Genomic DNA, 26,737 nt, shown 5'->3' on the forward strand with positions numbered 1-26,737 from the left:
GAATGTATCGACTGACGCTCATTGTGTGTCTTTCTTTTAATGTTAAGATGAGAAAAAAAAAAGGATTATCGTCTCTTGAAATTTGCTGTCTTGTTGAGTAAGAGATGTCATTTTACGAATCAAGATCGATTATTTTGTATCACAAGTGAAGTATTAGTCCCTTACCTACACTGGTCTATCGTTTCATTGTGTGAAAAGCTCCAGTGGCCAGACAATTTTCACGGTGCCATGAAGATAAACAGTTAAAAAATATCCACAATAAATTCGGCAACCGTAGGATGCGCCAACATATAGATAATTGCGATAGTATTTATGCCAAAACATCAAAATGAATAGCCCTGCCGTTCCAATCGGCAATCCTCGACTGTCGAGTGCGGAGACATCCGAGTAGTTCCAAGTGCTGCCGTTCTACCCTTTAAACCAATCAAAGCAACGGAAAGGGGTCACGTGATCACTTGACCTACATCTGATCGATGTAAACAATGAATTTCCATGCGAAGCTTGCACATTTAATAGATGATTCCCATGCGTTGTTTCAATAAAAAAAATACGTCCTAGGTTTTTAAAATCGATGTCAATATCGAGAGAAAGATTTAAATAGTTGGAAAATACGTGTATTTTAGGTGTATTTATATAATTGGCTAAATGATGACGTGAATTCACGGCAAAAAGGTATGTAGTATAGCCCGTAGACTGTGCACTGTACCACTTCTACAATCGCACACAGGTCACACTATTACCCAATATAGTGATGATATAATCACTTGCATGTATGTTCAGTAATGTTACATTGAATGCATTTTAAATTCTCAGGTGTGTTAAAGCGCATATAATCACTTAAAATTATTTGACTCAATATTTTACACTGATAAATAGTATAAATGCATGTGTAGAGTTACAAACTAGGTATCATGCGGACTGTCTGTTTATGAAGCTGGCAAGTGCTCAAAAAATTTTTTCAAAAATATATAAGTGCTTCACTAGGTAGAATAATTGAGTTTTTTATGTTCAAGTTTATCTTTAAATTGCAGAGGTACAATTTTTAAAGAAGTTTAATTGTTGCAATTAATTGCAGCATTGTCTAGTAATAACAGCATATTAAAAGAAATAACAGCTCACATTTAACAAGGCTTTTATGATATATATAATATATTTTTCCAACTTAATTATTTCAACTGTGAAATTATAACTTTCTACATTTCTTGTGCATATCTGAAAAAGATTAATAAAATGCCATTCGAACAGGTACACTTAAAGTTTTGCAAATGGATTTTAGGTCTAAGAAAGCAGGCTAGCAATACCATTTTTAGAGCTAAGCTTGGCAGTTACCCTATTATTTCAACTATAACTAAACCTGTCTAAAGATTAGTCTTAGACTGGAACAACTACTAGTACATAATAGAACTGTAAATCAGGTGCACAGTCTTGAGCAAGATACAAAAGGAAACACATGGACAGAATCTATCCGAAGATAACAACCCACCAAAGAAATTATATCAAATAGAAAACCTTTTAGAAATATTGAACATAAAAATCGAAAAACACTTCTGGCAGGAATTAAATAGCTCAATCTCAAACAAATTAAGGGCATACAAAACAATAAAAAAATATTATGAATGTGAAAATTACATCAAAATGAGTGTCTCCCCATTAAATATCAAAACACTTGCAAAAATTAGACTAAGTGACCACAACTTTTTTTTTTTTTTACAAATAATGCAGATGGCTGGCAGCACTGGTGACTTTGATATACCAAACCCTGAGACTGATCTCAATTTCTTGGGAGATGGACCTTGTATTTTGGGAAGAGTACAACTGGTTGATGGTTCTGTAAAAGAAGCAAAATAACATTTTACTTTTCATACCATATACAGTATATTAGTGAATTATAATGTGCAGATACTGACTACTACAGAAACAACCTTAAATTAAGTTGGATAAATATCCAAATGGGTGTAACAAAGATATGTAAAAAATAGTAATGTGCTCAAAGTTCAGTTATAAAAACATTTGCCCTGCACAAATAAAAAGACAACAGAGAATACATATTTCAAATAAAAACATCTGGATACCTGGTTACACAAATGATTTAGCAAATACAGAGCAGACCGCAAATCCTTGATTGTTGCAAGTGCAATTGTATATACAATCACTATGATTTCACTATAAAATAAATAAATAATAATGAAATAAGATAAGACAGTGGCATGTGAGTTTATCAAATGATTGACACCAAGTGATATTGACAAGTATAATTACATATATTCTCATGATTCAAAGGGCATAGGGTAGGTATAGGATTCAATGTATTAGTGGCTCAGCATGTTCCTTTTATGAGGAACTAAGCTGTAACAAACTACAGGCAAATGAGACCCACTGTTTAATATTTGTTGCAACAAAGACAAATTAATCAAGCTTAAAGATCTAATAATTAATAGGGACCCCACCAGAATTCTGCTGCCCAGATTAATATAAGATGCCTTGAATAAAAGTGCCTCTTCTCTTTAACTGAACTACATCTACCAGTCACCCTACTCATTATCATTATTCCTTTATTGATACTGTTTGTCAACGTAATTCTTTATTGATACTATTTATGTATACCTTTACTGATTCTATTCATAACGGAAAGTTACAAGGATTATTCCTAACAGTCCTAATTAAATTAATCACATTGCAGCTTGTTCTGTGAAAAGCTATCCTACTTTTTCTGGCTCACAAGATACAATAAATAATCCCTAAAATACATTCTCATTGAAGTTGGGCTTAGCCTATACACATTTATATTCACTAATGGTTGCACATGTGCAGCAATGTATTGGGGGGGAGGACCACTCCACAAATAACATAAAATATTCTACCATGATACTTAAGCCTCTGTCTCATAAAATCCCACCATAATATTTGTTTGTATATCTTGTTGTGTGAAGCCTTACATTATTTTGTGTAAATGCAATGCTAAAATGGATGAACTAATAATGAGATGTTAATCATGGCAAGAACATCAAGCTAGCTTAGACTGTATTCCCAGAGCTTTTAGATTGATCTGTCCCCGTGGGGAGTCTCACTAGATTACTGTCAGATAACCTGGCTTAAATGTCCGTCCCGCCTACTACAAGCTGTAAGGGGGTAATTAACTTTCGTGTCCACCCCACTGACAGCTGTTTAGCGTGAACCCCTAAAGTAGATCGATCTAATCTCTGGAAATGGGGTCTTTTACTATCTTATTCAACAGAGAATGAGTTGTTTCAAATCTTAAAACCTCTAAGTATTTACAAATAAAATAATAATAACACTAATAAACTTGTTTTTATCATTTTCTTTTTTTTCTTTCTTTCATATCACTTTTATCAGTCACATATTGTTATGTAACATCAGCCACGTACAATGTAAACATCACACGATCTGGGCTGACTTAAAAACAAATTACAATATGTTGACATACCTTCTTCAGCAAGACTGCCTTGTTTCTCAGCTTTCTCATACTTCTTTGCCGCCTGAGATAACCCCTTCTTGTTAGTTAGCTTTCTGTAGCAAGAGTAGTGACATCGTGGTTTGGCTTCCAAATCGTCGAATCCTCTATCTAAATCCGTACGGATCCACTGAACAGCAGCGGCTTCTCTGCTGCCAAATTTCAGCCATTGTTTCGCTGCGACTCTAAAAGTTTCCCAGCGAAAACGTGTGATGGTATCTAGAGTCTCTTAATTAGCTACCTTCTTCTATGTGCATGCAACACGAAAGATGAGAATTTGGCAAAGATTTCGCGTCTCCCTCCTCAGACTCTTCACTACAGCCGACCATGCTGCTTTGTTTACATGGCATGGCCTGGTGGAAAGGTGACGTGACCCCCTTTCCGTTGCTTTGATTGGTTAAAAGGCTCGAACGGCGGGGCTATTCATTTTGATATTTTGACATAAATACTATCGCAATTATCTATATGTTGGCGCTTCTCTCGGTTGCCGAATTTTATTGTGGATATTCTTTAACTGTTTATCTTCATGCACCGTAAAAATTGTTTGGCCACATCACATATTGAAGGAAAGAGCTTTTCTAAACGCTTTTATTAGTATCAGGTGGGGGACTAGCAACTGAAGATGTTTAAACTTAATACATTTTATAAAAAAAAAAAGGAAATTAAAGCATATATAAACAAATATTAGTTTAGCCACATTTTCCAATTGTAAAAACATGGGAGTATTCCATCACAATTTTCTAGAAAATCTATTACTAAAAGCTGAGACTAACTCAATGTAATCCAGACGTGCATCAGCCCACCACATCTTCCTGATGACATAGTCAATGGTCAAGGAATTAGGCCAGCCCAGTTTCTCCGTGATCACAGATGACCGGTGCTGTCCATTCCTACACCAGCAATGTAAGGGATATGATCCCAGTCTGTCCAGTAAATATATCTGGAATAAAATGCCCAGCATGTCATACATATTTTAAATTACTAATATAAATCAGTAAATTAGTAATATCAAACATGAGTATGCAGTCACTGACTTTATATGGGGCCATTAAGGTTTTATTATTATTATCATTATCTACAATTTTACAATTTTTTTAGTTATTTTTCTTAACCAATTGGGTCATAATCCTATTTATGTTATATTATGGTTAAAAGCAAAATGACAGGAATAAATAATAATTGAAAATAACCTTGTCCAAAGAAAAATATTAATGGCAGAATACATGATGAAACCACTCTGCTAAGATATGCCTAGAATCACAGTATCATAGTAAAGAAAACTAGAATATAAGATGAAACTACTCTAGCTGCTAAGATACTGTATGCCTAGAATCACAGTATCTTGTAGAGAAGACTGAAACACATTATGGCAGGGTTACATATGCATCACCAGACATATATATACAGCATATATATGCTGTTCTCACTAGAACACACTCCACTATGTTATGCCAAGGTAATGTTAATTTTCAAGTTTCTCTTACCCTGTAGATAGCAGCCACTGCCCTTGGGTTGGACATCTCAGTGGACAGGAGAGTCTTACCACTGGTGACATTCAACTCAGACACAAACATCTGCTCCAGCTGGTAGTCCACCCAGTAGAGCTGGTAGTCCACCCAGTAGAGCTGGTAGTCCACCCAGTACAGCTGGTAGTCCACCCAGTAGTGCTGGTAGTCCACCCAGTAGAGCTGGTAGTCCACCCAGTAGAGCTGGTAGTCCACCCAGTAGACCTTTCTGGAAAATAATAAATTTGAACATGTACTTTCTTTTATGGACAAATCAAACACAAAAATATTCAAATATAACTGAAACTCAGCTTTTTAGAAGGGTAATATCTTTTACTAAATAATTCTATGGTAAAAAACTCTATTCCATGTAGAACATGTATTAGATCAATAAGACAGGAATGAGACCGGTACACGGTGATAATTCCGTGTCCACTTAACTGGATAAATATAAACAAATATCCATCACACACATTAAAAATAAACGTTAAGTATCCAGACAAAATTTCCTAATATACCATGTGTTTTAAAATCATCTCAATGTATATCTAACTATTGGGGGAAAATAGCGCAAACGACATCACTGGACAACTAGATTGCTCAACCTTAGATTTAAAATACTAAAGACATGCTAGGGGGCACCTATCTTATCCAGTTGTCCAGTACCATCAGTATATGTCTATTACCAGTACCAGTACCTTCCCATCCAATCAACTGTATATAGTAAAGACATGCTAGGGGGCACCTATCTTATCCAGCTGTCCAGTAACATCAGTATATGTCTATTACCAGTACCAGTACCTTCCCATCCAATCAACTGTATATAGTAAAGACATGCTAGGGGGCACCTATCTTATCCAGCTGTCCAGTACCATCAGTATATGTCTATTACCAGTACCAGTACCTTCCCATCCAATCAACTGTATATAGTAAAGACATGCTAGGGGGCACCTATCTTATCCAGCTGTCCAGTAACATCAGTATATGTCTATTACCAGTACCAGTCATTGGGGACAATATATTTGGGAAAACTGATATTTACATTGAAAAGACTGGCAAATCCCAGGATTTAAAATAGTTAAATGTTAATAATTTTGTCAAATATTGTCCAATGTTTCTTAAATTTGTACAAATGATGCTTAACAACAATAGAAATCTGTGATAAGCTGATCAGTTGACTGTGTCTAATGAAAAGTGTCTTTTTGGGACAATATATTTGGGAAAACTGAAATTTACATTGAAAAGACTGGAAAATCCCAGGACTTAAAATAGATAAATGTTAATAATTTTGTCAAATCTTGTCCAATATTTCTGAAATTTTTACAAATGATGCTTAACAACAATAAAAATCTGTGATAAGATGATCAGTTGACTGTGTCTAATAAAAAGTGATTTTTGGGACAGCAAATTTGGGAAAACTGAAATTTACATTGAAAAGACTGCAAATCCCAGGACTTAAAATAGTTTAACGTTAATAATTTTGTCAAATCTTGTCCAATATTTCTGAAATTTTTACAAATGATGCTTAACAACAATAAAAATCTGTGATAACCTGATCAGTTGACTGTGTTTAATGAATAGTGTCTTTTTGCGACAATATCCCGAATCTTGCAACTTGTCATGTATTGTACACATGGATAAGACAGTGCTGCTCTTGGTGCTGTTTTTCACTGCCTGCTTCTTCATGGTAAGGGTACTCTGGAAAAAGAACAATATAACTGAAAAATCTAAAAAATTACATTGAAAAGACTGGCAAATCCAATAACTTAAAATAGTTGAACGTTAATAATTTTGTCAAATCTAATCCAATGTTTCTGAAATTTGTCCAAATGATGCTTAACAACAATAAAAATCTGTGATAAGCTGATCAAATGACTGTGTTTAATGAAAAGTATCTTCTTTTGACAATATCTTTGAAAAAACTGAAAATTACATAGAAAAATTTGGCAAATTCCATGGCTTAAAATAGTTAAATGTTAATAATTTTGCAATGTGATTATAAAATAAAATAGCAAATGTGATGATTTGAGGTTGTTTGTGTAGGAGGTTGCAAATTACCTACAACTGTTATCTGGAAAACAATATATACCCAAACAAGACTTCTCCTTACTATCAATGCCAGATGCAGATTACTCCTTACAATGGGTTTCTGGAATGGGTTGTTGTTATCACAGTACTTGACAATGTCCTAAATCTTGTCACATATCATGAATTGTACACATGGATAAGACAAAATGCTGCTCATGGTGCTGTCTTTCACTGCCTGCATCTTCATGGTAAGGGTACTCTGGAAAAAGAACAATATAACTGAAAAAACTGAAAATAACATAGAAAACGCTGCCAAATTCCATGACATAAAATAGTTAAACGTTAATAAAATTTTCAAATCTAGTCCAAATATTTCTGAAATTTGTACAAATGATGCTTAACAACAATAAAAATCTGTGATTAGATGATCTGTTGACTGTATCTAATGAAAAGAGTTTTTTGGGACAACATATTTGGGAAAAATGAAATTAACATTGAAAAGACTGGCAAATCCAAGGACTTCAAATAGTTAAATGTTAATAATTTTGTCAAATCTAGTCCAATATTTCTGAAATTTGTACAAATGATGCATAACAACAATAAAAATCTGTGATTATATGATCTGTTGACTGTATCTAATGAAAAGTGTTTTTTGGGGCAACATATTTGGGAAAACTGAAATTTACATTAAAAAGACTGGCAAATCTCATGGCTTAAAATAGTTAAACATTATTAATTTTGTCAAATCTTGTCCAATATTTCTGAAATTTGTACAAATGATGCATAACAACAATAAAAATCTGTGATAAGCTGATCAGTTGACTGTGTCAAATGAAAAGTGTCTTTTTGTGACAATATATTTGGGAAAACTGAAATTTACATTGAAAAGACTGGCAAATCCAAGGACTTCAAATAGTTAAACGTTAATAATTTTGTCAAATCTAGTCCAGTGTTTCTGAAATTTGTACAAATGATGCTTAACAACAATAAAAACCTGTGATAAGCTGATCAAATGACTGTGTTTAATGAAAAGTATCTTCTTTCGACAATATCCTTGAAAAAACTGAAAATTACACTGAAAAATCTGGCAAATTCCATGGCTTAAAATCGTTAAATGTTAATAATTTTGCAATGTGATTATAAAATAAAATAGCAAATGTGATGATTTGAGGTTGTTTGTGTAGGAGGTTGCAAATTACCTATAACTGTTATCTGGAAAACAATATATACCCATACAACACTTCTCCTTACTATCAATGTCAGATGCAGATTACTCCTTACAATGGGTTTCTGAAATGGGTTGTTGTTATCACAGTATTTGACAATGTCCTAAATCTTGCCACATATCATGTATTGTACACATGGATAAGACATAGTGCTGCTCTTGGTGCTGTCTTTCACTGTCTGCTTTTCCATGGTACTCTGGAAAAAGAAGAATATAACTGAAAAAACTGAAAATTACATTGAAAAGACTGGCAAATGCAATGACTTAAAATAGTTAAACGATAATAATTTTGTCAAATCTAATCCAATATTTCTGAAATTTGTACAAACGATGCTTAACAACAGTAAAAATCTGTGATAAGATGATCTGTTGACTGTATCTGATGAAAAGGGATTTTTGGAACAACAAATTTGGGACAACTGAAATTTACATTGAGAAGACTGGCAAAACACAGGACTTTAAAATAGTTAAAGGTTAATAATTTTGTCAAACATTGTCCAATATTTCTGAAACTTGTACAAATAATGCTTAACAACTTTCAATATCTGTGATAAGCTGATCAAATGACTGTGTCTAATGAAAAGTATCTTCTTGCGACAATATCTTTGAAAAAACTAAAAATTACACTGAAAACGCTGGCAAATTCCAGGACTTAAAATAGATAAACGTTAATAATTTTGTCAAATCATGTCCACTATTTCTGAAATTTGTACAAATGATGCTTAACAACAATAAAAATCTGTGGTTAGATGATCTGTTGACTGTATCTAATGAAAAGTGATTTTTGGGACAACATATTTGGGAAAACTGAAATTTACATTAAAAAGACAGGCAAATCCCAGGACTTAAAGTAGTTAAACGTTAATAATTTTGTCAAATCTTGTCCAGTGTTTCTGAAATTTTTACAAATGATGCTTAACAACAATAAAAATCTGTGATAAGCTGATAAATCATCTGTGTCTTTTTTAAGTGTCAAGTATATTGGAAATTGATAATCAGAATAGTGAGAATTAACCAAAAGAAATATTTCAGTATTGCAATGTATTATTTACTTTTAAAGAAAACAGCAAATGTGATGATTTGAGTTTGTTTGTGTAAGAGGTTGCAAATTACCTATAACTGTCATCTGGAAATCAATATATATACCCATTCAAGACTTCTTCTTGCTATCAATGCCAGATGCAGATAACTCCTCACAATGGGTTTCTGGAATCACAGTATCACAGTATTTGACAATGTCCTAAATCTTGCCACATATCACGTATTGTACACATGGATAAGACATACTGCTGCTTTTGCTGCTGTCTTTCACTGCCTGCTTTTTCATAGTAAGGGTACTCTCACATATGCTGAAACTGTCGGTCCGATCAGTCATGACCGGCAAAATTTGTCTGGACTGATAAAAAATTGGACTTGGTCGGTCCAAAGGACCGACAAGAGTTTTAAGAGGCGCCATTTTGAATTTCCAGTCATCATTCGATGTACTTCAAGAATAAAATTATATAAAACCCAAAGCATTTTCCATTTCAAACTGACCACATTCACAAACAAAGTGAGCTACCTAATTGCAGTATCCGTCTCAAAAAAAAATTGGGTGATTTCCGGTCTGGCAAAAATCCATTCAGTCCGGCAAATTTTTCATTACTGCTGGTCCAAATGTCCAGCCATTCTGAAAAGTTTTCAGCATGTCTGTACTCTGGAAAAAGAAGAACATAATTAACTGAAAAAACTGAAAATTACATTGAAAAGACTAGCAAATCCCCTATAAATTACCTATAACTGTCATCTGGAAAACAATATATACCCATACAAAACTTCTCCTTACTATCAATGCCAGATGCAGATTACTACTTACAATGGGTTTCTGGAATGAATTGCTGGTAACTGTGACCTTGAAATTGATCTTTACACTGGCAAACAATGTTAGTTTTAAAAATATTTGACATGATCCTGTCTACCACTTCCTTGGTAGAATATCCTCCCAGTGTGGCAAGGTGGTTTGAATATTGAAATAAATATAAAACCTTAATTAGTATAGCAGATTTATATATATACATACAACAAATGATAAGTGTTCAGATTAAAATATATTTAATTTAATCATTTATCAAATAACCATTTAAAAAAAAATCAACTTTATAATTTATTCCATAGGTAGCTTCAGCACAACAATCACTACATTAATCATACTATTATTTTTTTAAAACTTACCAGTAATTTCATTTAATGCTTATCTTTAAGTGTGTTTTCAACCCTTGCCACATCTTCTCTAGTCTACATAGGAAACTTAATTATATTTTAGCAGCTTTTTCAGCTTTTGCAGCAGCAATTTTCACCTTGATTGCTTTATTTCTATCAGGTCCATGGTGACAGTCCATGATGATTTCACTGAAAATCATAAAAGGTATCAAATTCTAACTGTCCAAATGAAGTATCTTGTCTTTGATTCCATCTTATCATTTTGGTTGAGAATTTCCAGTCTCATCTTACAAATTGCACCATTCCATCATATTTATATAATATTAATCAGCAAAACATGTTGTATTTTGCATGCAGATCTGTGGATTGTTGCTTACCAGAAAACACAATGTCCTCAAATTTCTCTTCCACTGCCAGGGCCTCCCGACACCAGTTTACTCTTTTTGGACAGTTGATCAATCTTACAAGTTGACAGTAGCCTTAACTAGCTTTCCCACTCTTCACCCAGCCAATCGTCTTTCTAAATCTCCACACAGCGCTGGATGATACAAGCAGATCTGTTAAAACAAACAAAAAAGAGGAGGATCTATATGAACTTTCAGTCAATAAAATTTTTTCTTCATATATACAAGTGATTATTTATTTACAAATTAAATCAATACAACTAGGTAAGGTATTGCAAGTGCAGGTACATGTACTTTGACAATTATAATAGTCCAAAAAAGAAAAACATCTTTGACTGCATTTCAAGAGATTTAGATCGATCCATCTGGATCGACCCAACTCCATGGGGGTTCAAGCTAAATTGCTGTCAGCCGAGCGTGCACGACAGTTAATTACCCCCGTACAGCTTTCAGTAGGCGGGACAGACATTTAAGCCGGTTAAGCTGACACCAATCTAGTAAGACTCCCCAGGGGGATAGATTGATCTAAATATCTATGGGAATGGGGTCTTTTACTTATGACTTCAATCAAGTATGTGTGACTAGAATACTTCCACAGTCCCTCAGCACTGAACCCCAAAAAAATCTGTCTTTAAAACAAATATAATTTTGCAACAGTTGTTAAACTGTGATATTTTCCATTAATATGTCAAATGTTCAGTTTTCATTCCACGTTCATTCTTTTACCCTCCCTCTGCTGCTACATGTTGCTGTGGATGGCAGTGTGACAGCAGCCCTGGTGCTAGCTGTTGTTGTTGTTGTTGCAGTTGGGCTGTCACTTGAGATACCATTATCATCATCATCATCTTCATCATCATTGCCTACTAATTAATTAATTTTTTTTTTTTTTTTTTTTACAAAACCCACCAAGAGCAGGGTGGCCTTATGTCCCACGCGGGACGAAGAGCAATGATGATGATGACCAAGAGCAGGCAAATCTTCTAGATCAATTGTGCATAGTGGTTCTGTGAATCCACAGATCGCAGTGTCTAAGCACAATATTTGACAATGGGAGCATTCACATCAAAAGTGCTGAGGTCTAGTAAGGCTGCGACCTAAATATGGCATCCCTGCAGGGGCACAGTAACTATCTCGGCTCAATTCTACCGGTCGAGGGACAACGCGTGGGGAGGCATGTGAGAGGGGGAGAGACCACTACAGGATAAGCGGTCTTCCTTTCATGTAGGTCCGCCATATTTAGGTTGAAGCCTTACTAGACCTCGGCTCTTCTCGATGTGAATGCTCCCAATGTCCTAAATCTTGAAACATCCCACGACTTAAAATAGTTAAACGTTATTCATTTTGTCAAACCTTGTCCATTATTTCTGAAATTTTAAAAAATGATGCTTAAAAAGAATAAAAATCTGTGATAAGCTGATCAAATGACTGTGTCTAATGAAAAGTTTCTTCTTCAGACAATATCTTTGAAAAAACTGGAAATTACACTGAAAACACTGGCAAATTCCACGACTCAAAACAGCTAAACGTTAATAATTTTGACAAATCTTGTCCAATGTTTCTGAAATCTATACAAATGATGCTTAACAACAATAAAAATCTGTGATAAGCTGATCAGTTGTCTGTGTCTCATTTTAAGTGTCAAGTTTATTGGAACTTTATAATCAGAAGTGTGAGACTTAACCAATTTGAAAAGAAATATTTCAATATTGCAATGTAATATTTACTCTCAAAGAAAACAGCAAATGTAATGATTTGAGTTTGTTTGTGTAGGGGGTTGCAAATTACCTATAACTGTCATCTGGAAAACAATATATACCCATACAAGACTTCTTCTTGCTATCAATGGCAAATGTGATCCATGACAGCTAACCTGCTGAGAGTGAATGGCACCCTATGTGGACAAGTTGGGAATGCTGGAATTGATAACAGGTGACTACATACAGCTTTTTCAATAGAAGTATATGAATCAGCTTTGCAACAGTTTTAGCAATGGACCAATATCTGTACTTTAAAGCTGGGACATAATTTTATATCATGTTTTCAAACAAAGAAGTTGGTATTTTCTGGTCAAATGCACCCATTACTTGTCTCTTAATTCACCGAGTTTACTAAATTGACAAGCAATCTTTACAGCTTCAGTAAGGTCATAACCCACTACCTGACAATCCATTTCTTTGATATCCATCTTCATTCTAAGCAATACTTACCACACCCTTCCTCATTACTGTCATTGCTTCAGTCATTGCTGTGGTAACATCTCCAAGTTAAGTTGATACAGCAACAATATTACAACATACAAACATATATGGAGGACATGTGTGATCCACAGGAAGACAATAAAAAATACATCTTTAAAACAATCTACTTTATTTTCAAGTGTCTTAAAACTGTTCCTTCACTTTCTTTGACAAAGCATTAAAATACCTGGGTAATTTACATTAAAATTCTTACATCATTAGCAGCACAAATTCACCTAAATATCTGGCATTACATTGAACAAGATGAAAAACTTGCTGAAAGGCTGTGATTAAGCAGCATTACAGATTCAAAAATTCACTGAAATATGTAAAGATCCAGAAGACAATGAGATCTACTTATGAAGATTTATGAAACTCATGTTGTTATCTGACCATCTTGAAAATAAGCCTGCGGTCATTGCGTTTTATCATTTTTATTTTAATATAGTCCTGTGCCTCCTAGTACAGTGTAGTAGTCTGCAGTCATTGTGTTCCATTGTGGCAGTATAGTCCTGTGCCTCCTAGTACAGTGTAGTAGTCTGGAGTCATTGTGTTCCATTGTGGCAGTATAGTCCTGTGCCTCCTAGTACAGTGTAGTAGTCTGGAGTCATTGTGTTCCATTGTAGCAGTATAGACCTGTGCCTTCTAGTACAGTGTAGTAGTCTGGAGTCATTGTGTTCTATTGTGGCGGTATAGTCCTGTGCCTCCTAGTACAGTGTAGTAGTCTGGAGTCATTGTGTTCCATTGTGGCAGTATAGTCCTGTGCCTCCTAGTACAGTGTAGTAGTCTGGAGTCATCGTGTTCCATTGTGGCAGTATAGTCCTGTGCCTCCTAGTACAGTGTAGTAGTCTCGAGTCATTGTGTTTCATTGTGGCAGTATAGTCCTGTGCCTCCTAGTACAGCGTAGTGTGGAGTCAGATAATGGTCTGGAAAAGACAAAAAAGTCAGTGATGAGGCAGTATGGGCGGGCCACTGTAGAGTATGGGCGGGCCACTGTAGAAGAACGCAAGCGTCTAGATATGGTCACATCAACGTGCGGCAAAATCATCGGTCTGGAACTCCCCTCTCTAGGTGCCATCTATACTAATAGATCAGTAACAAAGACAGAGAAAATCATGTCTGACTATACCCACCCCGCACATGGGCTTTTTAAATTTTTACCGAGCAACTGCAGGCTTTTAACTTTTAAGGGATCTAAAAGGTTTTTAAAGAGTTTTTACCCATCTGCTGTGTCTTATTTTAACAACAAAAATGGAAATTTATAATTGCTTTTTTATAATTTGTAACCCGAATAGCAGTCCAATTTCCGTTTTATATGAATTTTATATTTATATATTAATGGCTGAATAAACTCTTATCTCTTATCTTATCTTTTTTCCTCAAGATCCAGAAAATAAGAGTAATAAAATTTCACCAGGTTTATCACATCAAATAAACTCCAAAGAAATATTTAGTGTTGTTGTGAGTCAAGGCTGAAGCATACACTGTACCAGTACTGATAATAAAGAGGTGGGTTTATAGTGCTTTCTGAAACTCAGGATGGTAGTGCTAGTACACGTAAGTGGACACTCCATGGGAAGTTTGTGTTATTCATAATTCAGTCCATATATTAATATTTCGACAGATGACTCTAGAGGAACAAGAAGGTCTATACTTATAAATTATAATAGAAGAAACAATGTCAGTTCTCCTGTTAATTATCTCACCTTCATAAGCCATTGGGTAATTGCAGATGAAAAGGGAATGACAGAACTTGAAGTAAATGACCGCGTGCAATCTTGCCATTTCTCCATAGCACTTTTAATCTGCAGCAGCTACGTTCTGTAGCACATTGTAAAATCTTCACCAGCACATTGCATCGTGATGTGAACAGTGAACAACTGACACAGTCGATACCACAATGGCACATGTGTCCTTCACTTCAGATGTCTCATCCTAAGCTCACCGATAAAGTTTGCCAACAGAATCTATAACAAAACCATCTAAGAAAAGTGTCTTGATGGAAGGTGACACTCAGTGTTCAGAACGTTTGATGAAAATTCCGGCTTTTCAGCGTCACCCTTTGCCTACGCCATATCAAAATTGTTAAGTATAGATGGCGCTGTGCAAGAGGTGGGACTTTGGATTTGCAATGGACTTCGGCCAGTATCAGCAACATGTTCACCTCCTGCTTTCCAAGAAACTAGTACAAGGAGGGAGGGGGAGCATCGCAACAGATATGGCCAGGATCCAGACACTGTGATAAATATATATATATATATATATATATATATATATATATATATATATATATATATTGTGATTTGAATTTAGCAGGAAGGCAAGGTCGAGAGCTTCAACGAAGCGTCAATCTGATTGGTTTAAAGTTAAGCAAGCAATACAGGAACCATCCAATGAAATTTCTTTATACAATAATTGTTCCTGTTTATTGTTTTAGTAAACAAAGCAAAGAGACAATGTCTACACAGTCGCTGGTAATTTTTATTTTTTTATTCAAAACTGGAATCCTGTAGCAAGTTTAATGAAATCACACACAGCGTCTTTTGACCTGTTCATGATTTTTTATGTAGTTTATTAATATTCAAAATGACATTCTTACAAAATTCATGTCACTAAACGTTTTGCTGATCATTCTGATACTGGTACAAATGCATCCATCACAAACTACCAAATAAAGATACAGAACTCCATGATCTGTATCTTGTTTAACATGATTTCATTTATTTATTGTACATATTGCAGATAATAGCTGATATGGAAAATGAAATTAATAAAGAAGAACAGTGTGCTCGTAAGTTGTGTGTTTGTATAATCAGACTACATATATGTTTTATCATACAATGGGCCTAAAACTACTCTTGCAATTATTTTATTGTAACTTGCATAAAAACGATTTTATTTGTTCGTAATATGAAAATATGATATATATCTCTTTCTTTATTCACATTAATTAAAGGGATAATAATTAACTCTTTGTATGAGATCTATATTTTACAATAAAAACATTGTGAACAACTCATATAGTAATATAATATAATATAATCTGTTTTACCACAAAAACAGCAGTTATAGCTATTATTCTGATATCTGAGCTTGTCAGCAGACCACATGAACTCCAAAGATGGCCATACTCTGTAATATGAGATTATAACAAAAAAAAACTTTTTAGGGGGAAAAAAAACTGGGACTAACTTTGAATGTAGACATGGATTCATTAACCATTGGTTACTATGGGAAAATTGTTCTTTACTTCAATAGAATAAATTTTTTGGCCAAGACGAACAGTTATTTTCCCAGTGATCAGTTTGAATGTCTGTAGTGTAAATATCAAAAAGATATATTGATAGGTAAAGATATATTGTGATATTTATTCTTTTTATTTTTAACAGCCATGGCCACAGTCAGAATTGTTTTAAAAAACAATTTATTGAAAGCAAAAGTGGTGGGCAGGGGAACTGCCCTCGGGGGATGGGACCCCCAGCGAGGAGTGAACCTGTCAAGGTTCACCGATATGGGAGTCCCATCTCTCAGGGCAGAGTATCTCCTGCCCAAGGGCTCAAATATGGTATGGAAATTCATTAAACCACAAAATGTAAGTATGAAACTTTTTTTTTTACAAAAATAATGATCTGAGGTAAAAATGATAATCTTTCAAATTGAAAAGAAAATTTAAAGTCCAATACGTTTAAGTGTTTATTTATTCATACCTTCATTCATTTCTTCTGGTGTATTTGATTTATCATTTATTGTATATATATATAAACATTTTACTTTTCATTTTAGACAATAACACATCATCATGTAATTTATTTGTTTGTTTGTTTGTTCATTCGTTCATTTATTCATTCATTCATTCATTCATTCATTCATTCTTTAAATTTATTCAGCCTTACCACCCTGGGTCTGGCTGGACATGGGAGCCTGAACCCTTTAGGAACAGGTGCCTCCAGGTGACCACTAAGGACAGCATGGAAGTGACCTGTACTTGGGGAGAACTGGACATGGAAATAAAAGGTGTTTGAACTCATAATTCTCGTAACCTTTTAAATCTGTCATGTACAACATTTGGAAATCTCACTATCCCATAAAAAACTGTAGAAAAATGATGAAATGGTCTTTTAATATTGTCAAATACATTTAAGACTTTATTTTAGTGTATATCATAACTTGTAAATAATAAATAAATGTGTCATCTTATTCCAGAGTGGGACTACATGTACAAGCCTGAAGTCCACACAAGTGGTAAGTCCACACCATGGCTCTATTCAGTCAACTTGATGCATTTTTTATCTTTTAGGAAGGATTCATGAAATAAAATTACAAAAACATCTTGATTCTCAGGGTTTAAGTCTGGACCCTCAGGGGCTGTTGACAGTGAATTTGGAGACCTAGCTAATGTGCACTAACTCCATGGAAACTCTCACTGAATACAATCAGATTAACAGACTAGCATGCTTCTTTTTGTCTCCAACATACTCCAACATACTCACATAAAGACATTCCTTAAAATTCAATTTTGTTCTTTCAGGTGATACCAAAGAAGAGAATAATGTAGCAATTGTTAAGACCCAAAGCATTGAGGAACTAGGTAAGGCTGGAATCTTAGTAAAATAATTATGAATTTTAATATACTTGCACATACAAATACTCTAACAAACACACATACACATGTACATACATACCGCAAGCGTGTTGCTTATGCAAAGTCTATTTTTTAGCATACTTATGAAATGATTTATATATTTTTAAGTCAGTTAAATCTTTGAATGTGTTTTCATCAAAGTGTAATGGGCCTACTGAATCCTTTTTGAACATGCACAGATATGGAATGTTAAGTCTGTATTTTTAAATATTAAAATATCATTTTTTCTTTAGTGGATATCAAAGACACAAAGAGTGTGTCAGATGCTGAGGGCACCGAGGAGAGAGGTAAGATAGTAAGATCAATTTAACAGGTGTTTATTTAACACACTTCAAAAATTTACACACACACAAACAGGCTCTCAGACACAAACAGGGGCAAATTGAGGCCATCTTCTGGGTCTTCCGGAAGATGGTCAGAAGATTACATTGATGGGGATTTATTTTTTGTCAGAAGACAGTCCACAATGGAGGATGGATCAACAAACATAATTTGCAAGACTGTCAGAAAATCTCTCTAGATCCGCCCCTTACAAACATTGTGTTTTATTCCCTGTTCAGTGATCTAAATCTTTGAATACATCTTTGACTATGGTATTGAATCCTTGTTGTGCATGGGCATGGAATGTTGAACTTGTGCTCCTTTTTTTTCTTCAGTTGATGTCAAAGATTTTCATATTACGAACAAATAAAATCGTTTTTATACAAGTTACAATAAAATAATTGCAAGAGTAGTTTTAGGCCCATTGTATGATAAAACATATATGTAGTCTGATTATACAAACACACAACTTACGAGCACACTGTTCTTCTTTATTAATTTCATTTTCCATATCAGCTATTATCTGCAATATGTGAAGGATAGAGGACGTGAAGGATAGAGGTAAGACAGCAGGGTGAATAGAATAGGGATCTATTTATTACATTGATGACATGTGATTGTGCATGTACACACACACACACACACACACACACACACACCAAGGTACTGTACTTGCATGCATGTTGACAGACTTAAAGAGATACTTTATCTTCTGAAAAAATAATGCTTTTGCTGTGTAACGCTTGAACACACATAACGTTGTCTTGAAAATTAAATTCAATTCTGTCCTTTCAGTTGATACCAAACTAAAAGACAAGAACAATGTATCACTTTTAAAGACCCCAAGTACTGAGGAGATACCGGTAGGTATGACAGGAATCTCAGTAAAATAGTTATTACTTTTAATATACTTATGAAACATGCATGCACACACACATACACTAACAAACACACACACACACATACATACACACCACAAGCATGCTGCTCAAGCAAAATCTTTAGCATACTCAAGAAGATAATTTATTTTTAAGTCATTTAAATATTTGAATGTGTCTTCCATGAATTGTAATACTGAATCCTATTTGAACATGCACAGAATGGAATGTTAAGTTTTTATTTGATATCATTTTTCCTTTAGCAAATATCAAAGACTCAAAGATTGTGTCAGATGCTGAGGGCATCAAAGAAAAAGGTTAGACAATAAGCTTTGGACAATTTAATGGAAATTCATTTAACACACTTAAAAATGTAAACACACACAGATGGACTTTAGGGGGGAGACTCACAAACAAACACTGAGTTTAGATTCTCTGTTCAGTGATCTAAATCTTTGAATGTATCTATGACTTTCTTAAGTATTACATGTATGTATTGAATGCTTGTTGTGCACAGGTATGAAATGTTTCATTTGTTTTCCTGTCTTTCTTCAGTCAATATCAAAGACACAAAATCTGTGACAGTGGATGTGAAGGAGAGAGGTAAGACAGTAGGGTCAATATAAAAGGCATCTATTTATTAAACTGATGGAATGTGATTGTGCATGTACATGCACACGCACACACACTCCTTCCAACACAGTTTGTGCTTTTGGCAAGTTTAAAATGATACTTGGCAATTTTGTTTATTCCAAATACTGGTAAAAGTGTTTCGTTGAAGCTTCATACATAAAATATGATGTTTCACTGACTACTTTTTGTACATTTTATATTATTGCCTCTTAGTAAGTAATATTGTCTTATGCACTTCAGCTCCAAAGAATCCCTGTCAATCTAGGTGGAGGAGGGTATTAAATCTGTTCACTTCATGCTTCAGACGCAGGCCAAGAACATAAATGGTTATTATTATTATTATTATTATTATTTATTAAATAAGTCAGCCAGTCAGACGTTTAGAAATGAGGAAAAGTCAACAGTATTTTCAAAAGAACAGATTTATTATACATAGGAAGTTATTTTTGTTTGTCTCTTTGTTTTGATGGTATCATAACTAAGTAAACTTTCAGTTTTTTAGAGGAAAACTATGTCAAACAGCTGGTAAAACTGTACATTAAAGCAGTAATTTTATGAAAGCCAGCAGGAGCTGGTGGTTGTAGAGTAACTGTCAACATCTATTTACACCTAACTGAATACACATTTTAACTGATTTATATTTTAATATTTTTATCTTTTATTTTTCAGGGTCGTCAGTGCAGAACTATCATTACCTCTGTAGAAGTCAGTTAAAAACTGAAAATGTCATTTTCTTAATTTACAATAAAATATTAATATTTGTAATCAAATGAGTTTTGTTTTTCTGTCTTTTTTTAATTGAGGGTACCACTAGGGAGGGGTGATCATAGTTCATGGGAAATAAAACCATTAATTTACAAATCACAGTTAACAAAACTTTATGCATATCTCACCAACAATGCTAGTTGAAAATCATGAAAATTACGAATTACCGGGTATAAGGCTTTGTTTTACGAAGGGCAAAGAATAAAAAGCCACATTTACGGGTTTTGGGAATGAGGTGCTTCATGGAATATTGACATTTCACACATCTCAGGGAAATAAAAAGTCGCTTTAACCAGTTACAAAATGCCCAATGGGACTCTTTTAAGTTTGAAAAAGCATAGTAAAGCGATTTTTGTTTTAAGGCATTTGGGACGTCATGCAAGAAGCCAGCACTTGACTTTTTTCACAATAAATGAAGCACTATGGTAATAACCTTATTCCAATACACCAACATAATAGTTACATTTGATTTCTGATTCAAGTTTACCTCAAATATTTTATCAAATTCTTTTTTTCATTTCATTTATTAAACTTAAGAAATAAACTATTCATGGTACAAACTTTTGTTCAAATACATACGTAAACACTCATACTCACACACATGTACCCTATCATACAGCTCAATTACTGATAACTTCACTTTCGCTTTTATATTCCAGTGTGTTCATGTTTAAATACAATAGATATATAGTTCAAACTCCTAGGAATTTACTTGAAAAGTAAACTTGCTTTAGATGAAAACGGCTTTCTAGATACAATAGATATATAGTTCAAACTCCTAGGAATTTACTTGAAAAGTAAACTTGCTTTAGATGAAAACGGCTTTCTAGATCACTTGCAACTTTTACAGATAATGAGCCCGTTTTAATTAACTTTAATACGTGTAATATTGAGAGTATTTAACGTTTAATGCATCTGGTGGCTACTACAGTGGAGGAACGGGGAAAACACTCCAACGTTATTAGCGCCACCGGTAAAATAATTGAGAGAGATCTCCCCCAACTGGATGGTATCTTGAAAGACAGAATTGAGAAAACAACAAAACGAACTGTGGGGATCCCACCCACCCAGGAAGTTATCTTTTTAAATTTTTTATCCAGCAGACTTCTGACTTTTAAGGGCAGTAAATGGTTTTAAGTAGTTTTTTGTCTCTCTTTAATTCCACTTTTAGGCCTAGTTCATAATTTTTTATTGTCCAGTGTTTTATCTTAGTTTTATCTCTCAAAATGATTAAAGGATTTAAAATCTTTTACAACACCCAGCTGCGGTACGATCTTTTTTCTCTTTTACACACAGTACGCTTTGAAATATGTGCTCGAAGTAGCTACATCTCTTTACTTTTCTCGTCCCAAAAACGTTGTCAACGCTCTCAGTTCAGGTCTATCCTTTAAAATAAAATGATCTATTGTATAAAATATAACATGAGTAAAACATGAGTAAGACCATAACACTATAGTATAATCAAAATTCTTCCCCCCCCCCCCCCCCCCCCACACACACACACACACACACAATACAATATATACTGATACCATACAAACTCAGCGTGTGTAGGAGTGTGAAAACTAAAGTTCACGGATAGGATATGCCATGTAAGGGGACATAGGTTATATCCTTTTGCGTTTCTTTATTCTGTCAATTTTGAGAAGAAATATCAGTGTCTTGTATTACACTTAGTCAATATAAATTTTTGAAAAGTCAATTTTCCTCCCTCTATCACGTAATTCGTCAGATGTAATAAAATACAGCATTTCCCCAGAAAACCTTTACCCCCATTTGTGTGAATGCACTGTGCCGTCTGCAGAGCTCAGCGTCTGCCACCATGCTGGATGCTCGCGCTTCCCGGGAGCTGAACAGTTAACGCGGTCTGAAAAATTTTAGGGAGAGTCAGATAAAATAGAGAGGAACCGTGGCAAGTATAAAGTTCTACGTGTTGAAGCTGGAGATGTGGGCTAGTTTAACTCTTTTCTTTAAAAGTTCTCAATAAACTCTGCCTTTCACCAACCCTATGCAACCGAAATATTTTGCTGGCATCTTGATACATTTTCCACTTCTGTCTCCCCCGTAAAACGGTCCATACTAAAAAATCAATAATCGCATGGCAATTTTATACAGGCAATTGACCTACTTTTATACCCATGCACCTAACATCGAGTTTTATGGCTGTGGAGTGAAAACGTGATACACGTCAGTGATATAAAAAATTTATTTCTAATTACACAATTTACGATCAGTGCATATGACTCAAAAGTGTCCCGATTTGTGAGTTTAAGGGGACATTACTTTTTGAAAGTAATGAAAAAATTGGAAACAAACCAAAATCAGAAAAAAATGCATTTTTTCTCTTATATGCAAATTAGGTTCCTTGAAGTAATATAAGACTGGCCGGAAGTGATGTTCATATCAGAGATTTGTAATGATGATGATCTTAATGATAATTAATGATGCTTAAAAAATCTTATTAAAGTTTTCAGTTGTCATCTGGTGTGAAAGAAATTTTCTGCACTAACACAATCAGTCCACAAGTGAAAAATAGATAGTAAACGCGCCTCAGAGATGCACTGCAGACGTCCCAGTTTTTGGATGAAAATCGCACGCCTAAGATATAAGGTTATGATTATGATGTAAATATATGCGTGTCTAAGGCTTCCATTAAATTTTTGACTGCATTTCTATTTATCTGGTTCGACAAGAGTGGCTTTTATTGGGATATTTTCTTTCTCTTTTTTTTAAAGCGAAAACAAGGCATAAAAGTCAAAATATTCAGAAGTAAAAAGATTTCAAATTTTCAAATCTTCTTGGTCACTTGTCGTGGTGGTTCACAGGGAAATTTTCAGACAACTTACACTGGTATAAATTGATAATCATCCGACTACGCGCTTTTTAATTATGTTCGTGATACACATGTAAATCACGCTCAAAACCTCCTTGACTTGTGTCAAAATTACATTTTATATTAGACAATTACATTTTTGGATTGTGTCAAAATGTGTTTTTTAGTCTTCTCTTACTGTTTAAGTGCGGAAAACAGGCCTGTTTGTTGTAAATAAAGTTTAATATAAGCAACAAGTGAAGTCTTGAGTCGTTATTCTCACAACATTTGGATTTTTTACCTTCTTAATTTTTTAAACAAAATCAAGTTGTTACGTTGTCTGTGATTAAACAAACAAATATTACATTCCATACATAGATGTACTTTATAAACCTGTCTGCAGCTGCCACTACTTAAATTTCTCATGTCTAGGAAACTCGCTGATGTACAGAATATGTGCACTTATTTAAATACAGGTGTATATGTGCTTGTCTAGATACGGGTAATCTACATGTAGAGGAAGAAGAAGGTCTTTTCGATATTTCGGCTACACGTAAGACCTGACGAAACACCCCTTGATGACTTTTATTTTATAAGTTTTTCTGTCTACTTGTACTTCTGTCCCCTTGATGACTTTTATTTTATAAGTTTTTCTGTCTACGTGTACTTTTTGATAGCCCTGTAAAAATGTAAGCATGGTTTAATTATGAATTTTCGGAAAAAAAACTAGTAGAATACTACGCAAAAATAAGTTAACACAAAAAGAAACAAATATGATTGATATATCACTCCAAAACTTTTGCTGTTTCTTTCGACAGGATTTGATACGAGGCGGTATATCTATACTACACTAAAGACATTTTTTTTTATGTATCGAAATACTTTTGATGCAGCAGAATCATCATATCAAAAACACCAAAAAAGTGATAACTCATATCCACCGGAGTAGTGTATTTTTATTTTAATTCTGTTATTAGGTTACACATTTAATTCTCTTACCTAGATTACATTTGAAAAGCGTACTGTGCGATGAAATCGCAAACGATTTTTCGTGCGTTTTGTTTTTTTTTTTTCATTTTGTTTTGCATCGTAAGTGGCTACGGGCTACGGCGAATACGTTTACATTACGGGCGGGTTAATGTTAATCAATCCAAAAATATTTATTTTATTACGAAACAGTGTTACTTTTTATACAGATACTAAGGAATTGAATCTTGAGCTGGTCCAACCATTGTACTTCATATCTGCTCATTAATGACAAAATCCCCGCAATACTACTGGTACACAACAAGTAGACAGCCCTGTAGGTAGCTACAAATCAGCCAATGGGTACACAATGCTTTATGGACTTCTTTAAAGACTTCTGCTGCTGTTACACAGAGACGAAGTAAATATAAAACAATAATGCATGTATCAGACTTTCTCAAAAATAGATTATTTAATAGAATAAAATGGCGATTGTTTTATTTATCATTACTTTTACATGAGACTGAGCTCTCGGTATTATTCTACCGGATTTCATTGCTGGCGAAATCAATACTGGAGACGACGGTTATATTGACGCGGATAAAGAAATTTTAATTAATTAATTTTAATTAATTCATAAATCCTAACTTGAGCTTTAACCTTGGTCATAATTAATAATTTTGCCCATGCTTTCACTAAATCGTTTTACTACAGGCAAGAGGTAAACCTGAACAGATGAATAGGTCCAATAGTGCTGTATCATCCTCGCCCGGTCTTCTCTTGAATTGTTCCCACAGAAAAACGTAAAGCACGTACTGGGGCTGCCAGACACCTTTTTTCTAGAACTTCTTCATGCCATTTTCTTCATTTTACTTTCTTTTACAGATCTTGTATCAATGCTCCAACTTAAACATTCCTGGGCCCATCATAATACGTTGATAAAAAAACGAATAAAGCAATAAAAGATTGGTGAGGGTATTTTCTACAATAAAACACCAACATTAAAAGTAATAATTAAAGACACCGAAATTTCTGCTCATTGTTGAATTTTCCCCATCATTCGTCTTTGTCTAAATCATCATTTTGTGCATTGTCTTCAAATATTCATGAAGCCCAGATTTTGGGAGAGGGGCAACTGGCGCAATGAAGCCCACATAATCCTCTAGTTAATTTCATTTACAATCACACTTACCACATCGTCACCATAACAACAATATAAGCTCTTTCTGTAAAATAGCAAAATTTCTGTCCACAATCAACTGATTTTGTAAGAATGAAAACATCAATTGAATAACATGACTATAAACCAATGTTATGAGATATGGTATGTTAAACCTGAAGCTAGAGGATGAACAAGGACAGTGAGAAGTCGTTCTCTGTAATGGGTTCTTGACCACTCCTCTAGGTCCAACCTTATCAGTAAAATACGCCGAACGGTATTCCATGTCTCGCCTGCCTAACTGCAGGCAATTATGATATCAGTGCAAACATTGAATCGCCGAGTAGGAGAAGGGGTTGGGGGCAACGAAAAAATCACTTACTTGAAGTTGGCCATCGACTGACTGGGGTCTCGGTCCTCGATGCAATGCATCAAGAACTTGTTTATAAATATGTAAAGTGGTAAAGAAATGAACAGGGCCCATCATCTTCTTCTCCGCTAAGAACTGACGTGGCTGAAAATGTAAGGGCGGGGTAGGGGGGGGGGGGATAAGCTCCTATCCACCACCCCCCCCCCCCCGCCCCTGCAAACATTTTTCTCAACCTACTATCATTATCATATAGAAATAAATAAATACGGTGTTAGGTATGTGTAATGTAATCAGGGCGCTGGAAATTACTTTTATTCTATTTATTTATTTATTTATTTATTTATTTATTTATTAGTTTTGGAAACTTTTAAGGTCAGACTAAAAGAGTGTTTTCTTATGCAAGAATGATAACTTACATAATATCTCTAAACCGATATCAAAAGAATGGAGATACTCATAATAAACGCGCCTGCTTTCTCTAAATTTCGTTGTTTGCATCACAGGCTGATGATTAAAAAAAGGTAGATATGAAGACATTTACCGCGAACATGAATTTGTGTTGTACTAATATGTGAATATAGAGTAGAAACTGAGTATGTCTTTTTACTAGAAGCAACTACACTGGGTTTATTTCACAACTCAATTTTTCAGTCAATGCAGATAAGGAAATGACAGAGCAAGTCAAAGCTGAAATGACACACCAAACGAAACCATTGAATATTGTCACAGAAAAGCAAAGTGCGTATAAAAACGGCCAATATATTACCTTTAAAGAGGTTTTTAATACTTCTGATTATTATCTATTTTGACCTGGGATTTAACATATGTATTACTGCAAACTTAATTCATTATCGTGTATTTATTTATTTACTATTTTATCTATTTTACCTCTTGTGGGTAATTATCCTGTGCCTTATTCCCTTATTCTTTCTTACGGGTGAACACACTCCATGCCATAGAATTGCTGTGTACATGTAACTGAAGGATAGCCTTTGGAGTCTACAATACAAAGTAAAATGTGTCCCTCAGCAAGGTGGGACTACAGATCTATATTGGCGCAGAACAGATTTGCAATTTCTTTTGGATTTCAAATTCTGTCCTTTGCTCTCAGTCTTCTAAAC

The 26,737-nt window shown here is 34.4% G+C and overlaps 1 protein-coding gene and 2 long non-coding RNA genes across 4 annotated transcripts in view; all 3 read right to left on the bottom strand.

Annotated features, from left to right (window-relative positions):
• Nucleotides 1-6,699, bottom strand: part of LOC147762137 (uncharacterized) — a 169,606-nt gene extending 162,907 nt beyond the window's left edge. Inside the window, exon 1 of the mRNA XM_087010741.1 lies at nt 4,957-6,699. The gene's annotated coding sequence lies outside the window, so the exon portion shown is untranslated. The remainder of the gene's footprint in view (nt 1-4,956) is intronic.
• LOC106167476 (uncharacterized) lies at nt 994-4,040 on the bottom strand. The gene is made up of 2 exons (XR_015334107.1): nt 3,446-4,040; nt 994-1,828 (listed from the first exon to the last, which is right to left on the bottom strand). It is a non-coding gene; the product is annotated as an uncharacterized LOC106167476 (long non-coding RNA).
• Nucleotides 6,700-9,351: 2,652 nt separating the features above from the next.
• Nucleotides 9,352-15,302, bottom strand: LOC147762143 (uncharacterized). Of its 2 annotated transcripts, XR_015333861.1 has the most exons (4): nt 14,777-15,302; nt 10,807-13,996; nt 10,086-10,618; nt 9,353-9,926 (listed from the first exon to the last, which is right to left on the bottom strand). It is a non-coding gene; the product is annotated as an uncharacterized LOC147762143 (long non-coding RNA). The 2 variants fall into 2 exon arrangements; XR_015333860.1 differs by having other exon boundaries at nt 9,352-10,618.
• Nucleotides 15,303-26,737: the final 11,435 nt, after the last annotated feature.

This window comes from Lingula anatina, chromosome 4 (genome assembly GCF_051362555.1).
Source record: "Lingula anatina isolate TDL-2025a chromosome 4, LinAna3.0, whole genome shotgun sequence".
Classification (NCBI taxonomy): Eukaryota; Metazoa; Brachiopoda; class Lingulata; order Lingulida; family Lingulidae; genus Lingula; species Lingula anatina.